Source organism: Mesoplodon mirus (genome assembly GCF_964341445.2).
Source record: "Mesoplodon mirus genome assembly, chromosome: 3".
Taxonomy (NCBI): domain Eukaryota; kingdom Metazoa; phylum Chordata; class Mammalia; order Artiodactyla; family Ziphiidae; genus Mesoplodon; species Mesoplodon mirus.
This window is the reverse complement of record NC_138978.1, coordinates 135,113,747-135,126,746: the sequence shown is the minus strand read 5'-3', so window position 1 is coordinate 135,126,746 and position 13,000 is coordinate 135,113,747. Positions and strand designations below refer to the sequence as shown.

Sequence of the window (13,000 nt, the reverse complement as noted above, 5' to 3'; positions counted from 1 at the left end):
TCAGGTAATAAGGAAGCACGGCCGTGGAAATTAAACTTTTGTGGAAAGAAATACTTGGCTTCGAGAAGGCTTGAAGTTCATACATTTTTCTTGAATTAGATTCCCCATTAATTACATTATCCACAGAGAGGTAATTATCAGAATTATGTAAGCAATTAAGGAGATGCTACTCCACATTCTTTCAGCTTGTTGACCTTTCTCACTTTATTTCATGTGGCTATCTGAAACATCAGTGATTTACATGTCTTTCTTTTTTTAAAACAGATTTCTGTGTGTGTGTGTGTGTGTCCCCATGATGAAAACATCATTAAAATAAAATATCATGAATAGCCTCTTAAGAAGCAGAGTCTACTTAAAGTCCTGGAAAATGTGAAAGCACTAATATTCATGGACAACTCTACACTCTGAACGCTACTCCAAATTTTATTGATCTCTATTTTGTCTAGGAGTTTTTCAAATTTTCTACCATGATCATTTGTTAGTTTTATAATTACATAATAAAGGCATTACATCATACAATCTTTTGTTATCCATTGCAGTTTTAAAACTATTCCTTTCCTTGTCCTCAGCAGATATGTCATAGATTATTAGTACACAAGCAAAGACTTTCAACATAACAGTACTTTATAGTGAGAAGAACTATACTGAGCTATATCTATCCTAAGACAATGCACTAGGAAAGCACTAGGAATTCTTAAGCACTAGGAATACAGAGACAATCAAGGGGCAAGTTCCTTGCCTTCGAGTATACATAATCATTATAGCAAATGCTTAAATAGCACTTAGTATATAACTCACCACAGCAGTCTTATTATACTCCTTTTAAATAGGTGAGCAGAGGAAGCCACAGGGAAGTCATAGGGTAAAGCCAGAATTTGAACCTAGGTAGACTAGTACACTGTCCACGGCTTTAACTACTATGATAAAAAAAAAATATATATATATATATATATATATATATATATATATATATATATAACTCCAAGTATTCTGAAGTTACAAAACACTTATCTACCAAAACTCAAAAAGGAGCACACAAAATTGCATAGAAAATAAACATGTAAAAGGTCATAAATAAACCACAATATAACCTGCTCCACATAATATACTGACTGCAGTGTCCTGGGCCTCTCCCATCCTTAGGTAGCTGGAAATTACAACAAAATAATACTTTTCACTTTTGGAAGCCACACTATCTCTCATACCAACCAACCAATTACTTCCTTAGAGAGAATAGGAAATTAACCTGAATATCAGAAAAAAATATATATATATAGCATTACTGATGTAGAATCTTTATTTAAAGACAATAACTTCAATAGCAGAGGGAACTTTACCATCGCAGGCTTCAGATAACCTCTATATTTCTCAGATTTTATGCTAAATCATAAAATGCCATATTGTGTCTGAAGCTATTTTTTCAATAGTCCATTTTCTTAAATGGACTAGCAAAGCAGTAAATACTGAGGAACATTTTGGCTCCCAAATCCTAAAGCCATTCTGATTATGCCTGGGTCATCATGGGGACATCATTGGAACTACCAGAGGACTGGCAGAAATACCAGTGGTCTGGCCAGCTTATAAATTAGAAATTATACAGAATCCAAGTTTATTTTTTTGTTAAGTAGTTCCTATGAGGTTTTTGGGATGTCAATGTAAAGTCCTTTGATGTGTAATCTTTATCCATTAGATAGGGAACAATGCCAATCCCCATCATAAATACGTTCCCAATCTGACACTGAAAATCCACTGTAGGGCATAGGACCTGCAAATAGGATATGAATCACACACATCCATCCACTCATTCAGACAATCCACAAATATTCATTTTTAAGTCTACTATATGCCAATAATGTACCAGGCTCTAAGATGCTAAACCATGCTAAATGCTGAAACAGACATACTCAGTTCTGGCCCTCCTGGAACTTATGACCTACAGAAGTGCCTTCATTGTAAATGGTCAGGACTCAGCCAATGCTATTATCATCAGCAGGTGACCAAATGATAGAGCTTGCTTTCTAAACAAGCTCCACACTCTTTGCTTTCAACATTTTTGCTTTCCTTCAAGCCACATAATCCAGTGGTCAGTTTCTCCCAGTTAGTGAGGTTTGGGGAAAATGTACCCAGTGAACAATTCCTTGTGGCCTCACTCTTTCCTCACACTCTCCTCTGTGCTCTTGAGCTAAAGAGACCTGGATTCAAGTCACTTGCTCTAACCTTATTATTTTAAAATAGGGCTGCTCCTGCTTTGAGGATTTCCACGGGATCAACACAGTAGCAAAGCAGCACTGAATCAGAAGCAGGTACATTTCAAAATGACAGCTCTAAAAATATCCACTCTCCTTTTGTTCTCCTCCTATCCCTTTGCTCTGAACACCTCTGCTCTGAGGCTTTGCCTTTACCCTTCTCTGATTACTGCTCCAAAAGGGTTTCCAAGAACCGGGAGTATTTATGGTTTCACTTGCTCCCAAGTCCTTGGTGGAAAAGGATGCTTGCTTTCTGATTCTTACTAATTCCACACTCACATTGTTAACACAAAAATCATCACTTAAAAAAATTTCCTCAGCTTCATATTTCGTCTGGGCCAACACTGAAAGAATATTTTCAAAGAAACAATATCCTCTCTCCTTTGCTCTTCTGAGTTTCACGTTTTTACCTCCAGTCTCATTTTCAACCCTTATTATGGGATGCATCACCAAAATAGAAGAAAGTTCTTTCTGCTTTCCCTGTACCAGCCAATTATTCTACTTTGTTCTGTCTCTAACGAACAGAATGCGAAATCAACACAAAGCCTGATTATGCGACCTCTTCCAAGGGAAAGGTCTGAGAGTTGTCTATTTACTAATGAAGCTCAGTGTGTATTAAGGGTTGACTGAAGCAATCATCAGGAATTTTCATCCCTTAAATTAGTGTTTTCCACCAGAGGCACATCGTTCATTTCAGATAATATAACTTTTAAGTTCAGGATACAACTGGACAAAAGAAAAGAAAAAAAAGTAACCAACACAACATTTGCAGTAATAACACAGTAACAGCTATCATCCTTCCCTGAGGAATTCAGCCTACTTTATGGACACAATTTAGTACAAACTCATAAGAAAGCTAACAAAGCCCAAAACCACTTCACAAGAGTGTAGAGAGGTAAAGGTCAAAACTTATTACTGCCAGGCCCCGCAGACAATGGCACCTACCGGAAAGAGCACAGGACGGGAAAACCTGGAAGCCTGTGTTCCAGTTTCGGTTATTCCTGTAAGCATTGGTATGATCGGAGTGAACTCAGCCTGCCCTGCTTTTTCCGTTTATAAAAACCTACATCATCCTCTCATTAGAATGAAATGCCGCATCTGAAAAGTTGCAGATCTCTTTAGGAAAGAAACAAAACTCATGTTTCTAACCAAAATGGAATAATTCAGTCAATGGAGACATAATAAAAATCTGCCATAAAGCAACTGTTTACTTGAAATCTATCTTTTGTGGTGTATTTATATGGGTAAGGAGTGTAAGGATATCATAAGTAGAGTTACCAATTCTTCCAGAAATCAAGGTCATTGAGTTCAGATTCCAACTTTGACCTTGACCCAGGCTTACAGAGATGTAACATGTGCCAATACCTCATATCCACCATACATGGGAGAAACAAGGTATGCAGACAGATCTTCTTCTAAGTACCCCATATGTAGTGGTTTTAATACAGGGTCTCAGATTCGTTGCCATTCTTCACATCCAGACGTGGGCATTTCCCCTTGAATTTGGGCAGGCTTTCCATGGCTTCAAACAGTAGAGCAGGGGTCAGTAAATTATGGCTGGTGGGCCAAATCTAGGCCTCTACCGGCTTTTATAAATGAAGCTTGATTGGAACACAGCCATGTTCCTTAGTATATGTATTGTTTGTGTCTGTTTTCACATCACAGCAGCGGAGCTAAGTAGTTGCAAAAGAGACTGTATGGCGTGTAAAGCCTAAAATATTGACCGTCTGACACTTTATGGAAAAAGGTCTCCAACGCCTGCAATAGTATAAAGTGATGCTATGTAACATCTAAGACTAGGTCATCAAAGGTCATGCAGCTTTTGCATGATTCTCCTGGAATGCTTCAACCCTGAACGCTCATTCTTGGGATACTCTATCTTGAATCCTAACTACCACGTTATGAGAAGTCCAAGCCACATGGGCAGCCATCTATAGGCACTCCAGGCAACAGTCCTTGTTGGGCCCAGTCTTCAAGTCATCCCATCTCAAGGGCCAGACATGTGAATTAAAATTATCTAGATGATTGCAGCCCCAGCCATTTGAATCCTCATGAGCTGAGGTTTCAGACATCAGTCACAGAGTAGAGACAAGCCATCTCCTCTGCGTACTGTTTGAATTGCTGACCCACAGAATCTGGGCACATATTAAAATTTTTGTTTATTTCACCACTAAGTTTGGACTTCTTTATTATGCAGCAATAGATAACTACAGCACTGTGTCTGTACACAGGAGATCTACGTTTCACAGAGCACATACTTTTATTTATTTATTTATTTTTTTGCTTTAAAACAAATTTAATCAGTTATACATATACATATGTTCCCATATCCCCTCCCTTTTGCGTCTCCCTCCCTCCCTCCCTATCCCACCCCTCCAGGCGGTCACAAAGCACCGAGCTGATCTCCCTGGAGCACATACTTTTAGATGTGAATGTTGACTGCTCAATTTCTAAGAAGAACGTATACACACATATAGGTACAAAACATTTATGTATATGTAAATATTAGACCTATATAAACTAATCTATATTATCCATAAAATGAGGGGCGCTTGATAATGGCTAACATTTCTTTTCAGTATTTATTGTGTTCCAAGAACTGATAAATTCTTGCATTGTATGAATTTTCTCTTTTAACCCTCATAGCAACTCGCTGAGAGAAGTAATGTTATCTCTATATTATAGATGAGAAAACTGAGGCAAAAACAGATAACATGCTCAAGAGTACTCAACAAGTAAATTTTAGAGTCAAGATTGGAACCCAAGTTCTCAAGGTTTAGATCCCTTACTCTTAGTCACCAAGCTATATACTGAGTAAGGAGATGAAAGCTGAAGCCATTACCTCATGCTCAAGAAGTTAGACAGAAACTTAGCAGGCATGGTTGAAAGAAAACAGGACTTGGAGTCGTAAGTCCAGAGCCTGAGTTATGAAATGAATTCTCCTCTCATCTAGATATAGGTTTGTTTTTAGAAAATGAAAAAGATCACTGCATATTTTGATGGTTAATTTCTGTACTTAATGATTACAAAAGAATGGAATTTTACCAGGGAGCTATTTTGCAATGACATAACTTATTGATTCAAAATCAAACCTTTATTATAAATTCTCGATTCAAAAGCAAATCTTTATTAAGTCTCCGTTGCATCAGAAGTCTTTCCCATTCTTCATTTCTTTTAAAACCCTTTCCTGTCTACTCTTGGCCAAAGCTTGAAGCCTAATTTAACATTTGGAAATAAAATAATGAAATAGTCATAACACAGCAATGCCAACGCCTACTGAAATGGAAGCTCTAAATAATTTTTCAGATAATTTAGGAAATTAAAAATATTTACATCATAGATGCAAAGAGAGAAGTTACTTGTGTAATAAAATAAATGGTGAGACAAAAAGTTTCTGGTCATGTAGATTTGTTTAAATATGAACACTAATTTGAGCTCTATCCCGGTGCTAAAACCCAGTGACAGGTTGCATACAGTTTCTAAAGGGATAGTTCAGTGCATTGGGTCAAATTCATGCCATAAAATGTGGTATTATTAGTAGTACTAGAAGACAGAGTGTGACTGTCTTCTTTGGGACATAGATAAAGACCCCAAGTTAGACAATATCAAGCACAAGTTATGTAGAATAAGATATTATCCCAGTCCTTGGAACATGTCATCCAGGATTGAACAAGAGGTAGATTTATTATGAAGTACATGAAGCCAGAGACAGTAAGCAATGAGTGGTAGTTGGTTAAAATAGACAGGTTTTAGAAGTAGAGGCAGGGATGTAGAAAACAAACTTAGGGTTACCAGGGGATTGTGGTGGGGAGGCTAAATTGGGAGATTGGGGCTGAAATATACACACTGCTATACATAAAATAGATAACTAATAAGAACCTGCTCTTCTTATTAGCACAGGGAACTCCACTCAATACTCTGTAACGGGCTATTTGGAAGTGACTCTAAAAAAAAATAAAAGTGGATATATGTATATGTATAACGGATTCACTTTGCTGTACACATGAAATTAACACAACACTGTAAATCAACTATATTCCAATAAATTTTTTTTTTAAAATAGGTTTTAAGAACCATAGTCAGGGAGCAGTGTGGATTGGAAAGACCTGGCAAGAAATATTTCTGCATCTTCAGACAATGTTCCCCAAGCTGGCTATTGCAAGGGTGAGCATTTAAGAGATCTTTGACCTAAGGAGGACAGGAGATTAACAATCAACCCCAATGTGCATGAATTATTCTCCTCTGTGTTATCAGAAATCAGATGGCATCCTAGAGCAAGGGTCAGCAGATCTTTTTTGTAAAGGGTCAGATAGTAAATATTTTGGATTTTGTGTACCATAGCTCTCCGTTGCAACTGCCTATCTGCTGCTGTAGCACAGAAACAGCCATGCACCATACGTTAATGAATGGGTGTGGCTGTGTTCAAGCAAAATGTTATGTACAAAACCAGGAGTCAAGCGAGATCTGATCAGTGGGCCAGAGTTTGCGGACCCCAGTTCTGGGTCAGTGTTCACAGCTGAATGAGTCATGAGGCCTTAAGTTCCAGTTCTCATTGTACTACTTTCTACCTGGGTGAACTTGGGTTCATCCTTTTATTTATATGGGCCACTATATTAGTCAAGCTTCTCCAGAAAAACAGAACCAACAGCATGTGTATACAATGTGCCCATATATATTGATAGATGTAGATCTAGATATCAATATTGATACCTAGATCTATATCCATATCTATATAAAGATAGAGAAAGAGAGAGAGAGATTTTAAACAATTGGTTCACACAATAATAGAGGCTTGGTCAATTCAAAATCTGCAGGTTAGGCTGTCTAGAGACTCTAGGAAGAGTTGCAGTTCAATTTCTGTAAGTCTTCTGGCAGAATTCCTTTTTGCGACAGGGAGGTCAGTCTTTGTTTTATTAAGAGCTTCAACTGATTGGATGAGGCGCACCCATACTATGGAGGATAATCTGCTGTACTCAAAGTCCAACACCAATTTAAATATGAATTTCATCCAAAAACACCATCACAGAGACTACCCTGGTGGCGCAGTGGTTAAGAATCCGCCTGCAAATGCAGGGGACACAGGTTTGAGCCCTGGGCTGGGAAGATCCCATGTGCCGTGGAGCAAATAAGCCCGTGCACCACAGCTACTGAGCCCGTGCACCTAGAGCCCATGCTCTGCAACAAGAGAAGCCACCGCAATGAGAAGCCTGCACACCACAACAAAGAGTAGCCCTCGCTTGCTGCAAGTAGAGAAAGCCCACGTGTGACAACGAAGACCCAACGCAGCCAAAAATATCAATCAATCAATCAATCAATAAATACAAATTGTAAAAAACACGAAAACACCATCACAGTAATATCCAGAATAATATCTGACCAAATAACCGGGCATGGTGGCCCAGACAAATTGACATAGAAAATTAACCACCTAAGACATAGTTTTGTGATCTTTTACTGAGAAATTTGACTTATCTGAACTATTTTGATAACTAGAAGATACCTTCTAGAGGTAACACCCTCAGGCTTTTACATGGTAGGCAGTAGAGGGAAAGAGCCCATTTGTCCAGTCAGATGACACCTAAAGGATAAAATTCTGTCTTCTCTTTCCAACCCACAAGGATGAATGCCAAAAATACATCACTTATATCTGCTTTAGCTAACATAGGATAGGCCTGGAACAGACCTATGCTCCCAGTAAGCCTCATGAAATGCTATTTCATTAAGGGGAGACTTTACTTGCTAAGATTAGAAGCAAAAGAGAGTGGTGGATGAAACACTGCCCAAGGATATAAGTTCATGCAAGGAAGCAGGAGAGAGAATGGGTATCCGAAGATGTGCACTCTAAGCCAACACTAATTCTAAAGCATCAGGTTATAATTCAGGGAGCACAACTGCTGGGGTTTTTTTCCCCCTCTTTTTTTCCCCCAAAGAGGGACAAATCAAGCATACTGACAAAGGAAGAGCATTAGTCACCACAGATAAATTCCTTTTTAGAGGTGATCTCGCAAATAATTTGGCTCAGTGTAGACTATGATTTGGTTCCAAAAACCATAAGCTAGAGCATTTCATTCCAGGTCCCTCCTCAAATATCCATGATAGGTAGAAATTTGGCATCAGTAGTTCTTGAAATCTCCCCAGGTGATTATAATATGCAACCAGGGCTGAGAATCTGGAGATGTAGAGAGAATTTAAATTCAACTTTAGTTAAACAGTAAAACAAGCTCTGACTCTACTGGCTGGAGCTAGAAAAGGGATATGCATTTACTGGGATGAGAAGATAAAGAAAACCAGGGAGTAAATCAAATGCTTTACACCTGTGCTTAGCTAATTGTTACTCAGATAATTCAGACAATCTTACAGCACCTGAACCCTGAAATTCCTTAGTTCTGTTTAAAAAAAAAAGGAACTCTTCAAGTAACTGAACTCTGAGAATCATGTAAATCATAAAGAAAAAGAAGAAATCTTATTTTTTGAATTAGTTGATTTCATATATACTGTTTCACTTTCATGATATTAACTAGTTAGCTTTCTTTCCATTTTATGTTTGAGGAAAGTAAGGCTTTAAAAATCTCAGTAATTTTCTCAAGGTCACTTGTTAAGGGTGTGGTAGGCAGCATAATGGCTCCTAAAAATGCCCTCACCCTAATCCCTAGAACCTATTAATATGTTACCTTACATGGTGAAGAGGACTTTGCAGATATGACTGAAGTTATAGACCTTGAGATAGAAAGATTATCCTGGATTACCTCATGGAACAAATCTAATTGCATGAGTCCTTAAAAGTAGAAAACCATTCCCAACTGTAGAAAGAGAAAGAGAGACATGTCCTAATAGAAGCAGAATCAGAGAGATTCAACATTTGGGGTTTTGTAGGTGGAGAAAGGGGACTCTGAGTCAAGGACTACAAGTGACCGCTGGAAGCGGATAAAGTCCAGGGAACAGAAACACCCCTAAGAGCCTCCAGAAAAGAATGTAGCTCTGCCAACACTTTCTTTTTCTTTTTTAACCATCTATATTGGAGTATAACTGATTTACAATGGTGTGTTAGTTTCTGCTTCATAACAAAGTGAATCAGCTATACGTATACATATATCCCCATATCTCCTCCCTCTTGCATCTCCCTACCACCCTCCATTCCCGATCGCACCCCTGTAGGTGGACACAAAGCACAGAGCTGATCTCCCTGTGCTTTGCGGCTGCTTCCCACTAGCTATCTATTTTACATTTGGTAGTGTATATATGTCCATGACACTCTCTCACTTCATCCCAGATTACCCTTCCCCCTCCCTGTGTCCACAAGTCCACTCTCTATGGCTGCGTCTTTATTCCTGCCCTGCCCCCTAGGTTCTTCATAACCATTTTTTCTTTTTTTTAAGATTCCATATATATGTGTTAGCATACGGTATTTGTTTTTCTCTTTCTGACTTACTTCACTCTGTATAACAGTCTCTAGGTCAATCCACCTCACTACAAATAACTCAATTTCATTTCTTTTTATGGCTAAGTAATATTCCATTGTATATATGTGCCACATCTTTACCCATTCATCTGTCGATCCTGCCAACACTTTTACTTTACTCAATTGAGACCAGTGTCAGACTTGTAAGGTAATCAATTGACATTGTTTTGAGTCACTATATTTGTGGTAATTGGTATGAAAGCAATAAAAAACTATTACAGGGGTCCTACAGGAGCCAGGCTATATATTTATACTTAAGTATTTCTGAAATGAATTTAACCTTGTGATTGACAGCAGCAGCAGCTTCCAAGGGATCCCACCACACACCTGAGGCAAATGCAGCCTAATACAAAGCAGTGACAGCAGCAGGTCACTGCCCCACACTTGGGGTAGAGGGGGACTCGATCTACTGTAGCAGCAGCATAGCCTGAATGGGAACCCATCCTCCTGTGGCACTAGTCCCATCAACATTAGTCTAATCTGCTAGCACCTGCTGCGCCAACAGGCCCAACATATACAAACCCTCCAACTCAGCAGCATTAAGTGAGCCAGACTCAGTGTTTCCTGAAACTCATATCCAATGGCACTGGAAAGCCCAGATATCACCTAATGTTATGAAAACATAAAAAAAAAAAACAATAACAGAAGACTGGGAACTTCAGAAAGAAAAGGGGAACAATGGAATGGGTGAAAACAAATGGGGTATATATAAGAGACTATCATTAGCCTCATGAGTTTCTTAAATACTATCTGATGGTCAAAGCAAATATTATGACACCATCTGATGTGGTTCTCAATGTAGAGAAAGGAAATACTACAGAAAATCATACTTTAAAACTGGGGAATAGTAAGAGACTAAATGGAAGTAAAATTTTGAAACTTCACTTGAAGTAATAAAACACTGATTCCAGTAGGCTATGGTAAGTTACATATGCATACTGTGATGCCAAAAGCAACCACTAAGAAAACTATACAAACAGTATACACAAATGATTATAAATAAAGTAAATTAAAATGGACTTATTAAAAAATGTTTAAGTAACCCACCAGGCAAAATAAGAGAAACACAGGATTGAGAAACTAAGGTAAAAGACAAAACAAAAAATAAAATGGTAGACCTAATCTTTAACATAGCAATAATTACATTAACTGTACATGATCTAAATAACCAAGTCAAAGACAGAGATTGGAAGAGTAGATTAAAAATTCACAAGCATGATCCAACTATATACTGTCTATAAGAAGTTTACTTTAAACATCATGATATAGGTAGTTCAAAGTAAAAGGAAGATAATGATATATCATGTGAACGTTAATCAGAAAAAGTAGGAATGGCTATATTAATATCAGATAAAGTAGACTTCAGAGCAAAGGAAATTATTAGGGGCAAAGAGTGTCATTACATAAAGATAACAGGAATAATCCACCTAGATGACCTAATGATACTAAATGTGTGTGCACCAAACAACAGAACTTCAAAATACATGAAGCAAACACTGAAAAAAGTAGTAAAAGGAGAAAATTTTAAATCCACAATTATTATTTGAGACTTCAGCACAGCAATTTATAGAACTACCAGAGAGAAAAATCAGCAAGAATATGGAAGAAATGAAAACATCATCAATCAATAGGATATAACTGACATTTAAAGAACACACTCAGTAACAGCAGAATACATATTCAAGTGTCCATGGAATATTCACTCATATACTATATACTGGGCAATAAAAAGAACCTTAGCAGATTTAAATCGTAATGTGCCTAAGTGTTGGATGCTAAGACTCAGAGGTTTTCTTATTTCTTTCATTTATATATTCATAAAAAAATTAGCAGATTTAAAAGAATTAAAATCATAGAGTATGTTCTCTAGCCATAATGGAATCAGACTAGAAATCAATAACAGAAAGACAACAGGAAAATCTTCAATCACGTGAAAACTAAACATCACAATTCCAAATAACTCATGGGTAAAAAAGACAGCACCAAGGAAATATTTTTTAATGCATAGAATAAAAGAAAATGGAGATATAACAGATCAAAGTTTGCAGAATGAAGTGAAAGCAATGCTGAAAGGGAAGTTTATAGCACTAAATTGGGAAAGAAAGTATTTCAAAGCAATAATCTAATTTTCTATATTACAACAGTAAAAAAGGAAGAGGAAAAAACACTAAACAAGCAGAAAGAAGGAAATAATAAAGATGAAATAGAAATCCATGAAACTGAAAACAGGAAAATAGGGGGGAAAAATCAATGAAACAAAAGACTGGTTCTTGGAAATAAACAATCTAATCAATAAAGATCTAGCAAGACTGATAAAGATAAAAAGATGGATGGCACAAATCACAGATATCAGAAATGCAACCAGGGATACCATGACATATCCTGCAGGTTAATAAGGGACAAGTTATTATGAACAAGTCTACATTATAAATTCAAAAATGTAGATGAAATGGGCCAATGCTTCTACACTCAAAACTACCAAAACTCAGCCAAGATGAAATAGATAATCTCAATTTTCCTGTAACCATTAGAAACACTGATTTTTCATTTAAAAACTCCCAAAAGGAATATTCAGGCTTAGATGTTTCACTTTTACCCAAGACATAAAGAACTAACACCAATTTTACATGATTTGATAAGAAATAGAAGTAGAAGGAACAGTTCCTAATTAAATTTATGAAGCCAGTATTACCTTGATACCAAAACCGGACAGGGATAGGATAGAAAGAAGAAAACTACAGACCAATATTTTTTATGAAATTGGCTGTAAAAATCCTCTGCCAAATATTAGCAAATTAAATCCAGAAATATATAAAAAGAATAATATACCATGACCAAGTGGCATTTATTCTAGTTATGCGAAGTTGGTTAAATATTTGAAAATCAAACAATGTTATCCACCATATCCAATAGATTAAAGGGAAAAGTCATGTGATCCTATTCAATAAGGCAGAGAAAGCACTTGACAAAATCCAATCCCATTCATGATTGTAAAAAAAGAAGAAAAAAGAACTCCAAGCAAACTAGGAATAGAAAAGGAACATACTGAAACTCATAAAGATGATCTACAAACAACCTATACCGAGATTATATTTAACTGTGAAAGACTGAATGCTTTCTCTGTAAGATCAGAAACAAGGCATGGATATCTGCTCTCACCACTTTTATTAAATATATTACTGGAGGTTCTAGTAAGAAAATAAGCAAAAAATAAATAAATACATAAATTTAAATGTTAAAGTTTTAAAAAGTTCATTTAAAAGATAAAAGGACTATTCCTACTATGTTGAATAGG

The 13,000-nt window shown here is 36.9% G+C and overlaps 3 pseudogenes across 3 annotated transcripts in view; all 3 read left to right on the top strand.

The window, feature by feature from the left end:
* Positions 1–13,000, top strand: part of LOC309799247 (centrosomal protein of 78 kDa-like) — a 780,309-nt pseudogene that overhangs the window by 698,784 nt on the left and 68,525 nt on the right. The gene's annotated exons all lie outside the window — the stretch shown is intronic.
* LOC309800867 (centrosomal protein of 78 kDa-like) overlaps positions 1–13,000 on the top strand; it is a 720,575-nt pseudogene that overhangs the window by 661,763 nt on the left and 45,812 nt on the right. The window lies entirely within an intron of this gene.
* LOC309800869 (ferritin light chain-like) overlaps positions 1–13,000 on the top strand; it is a 42,983-nt pseudogene that overhangs the window by 25,574 nt on the left and 4,409 nt on the right. Inside the window, exon 2 of the transcript in view lies at positions 3,169–3,259. The product of the transcript in view is annotated as a ferritin light chain-like (transcript). The remainder of the gene's footprint in view (positions 1–3,168; positions 3,260–13,000) is intronic.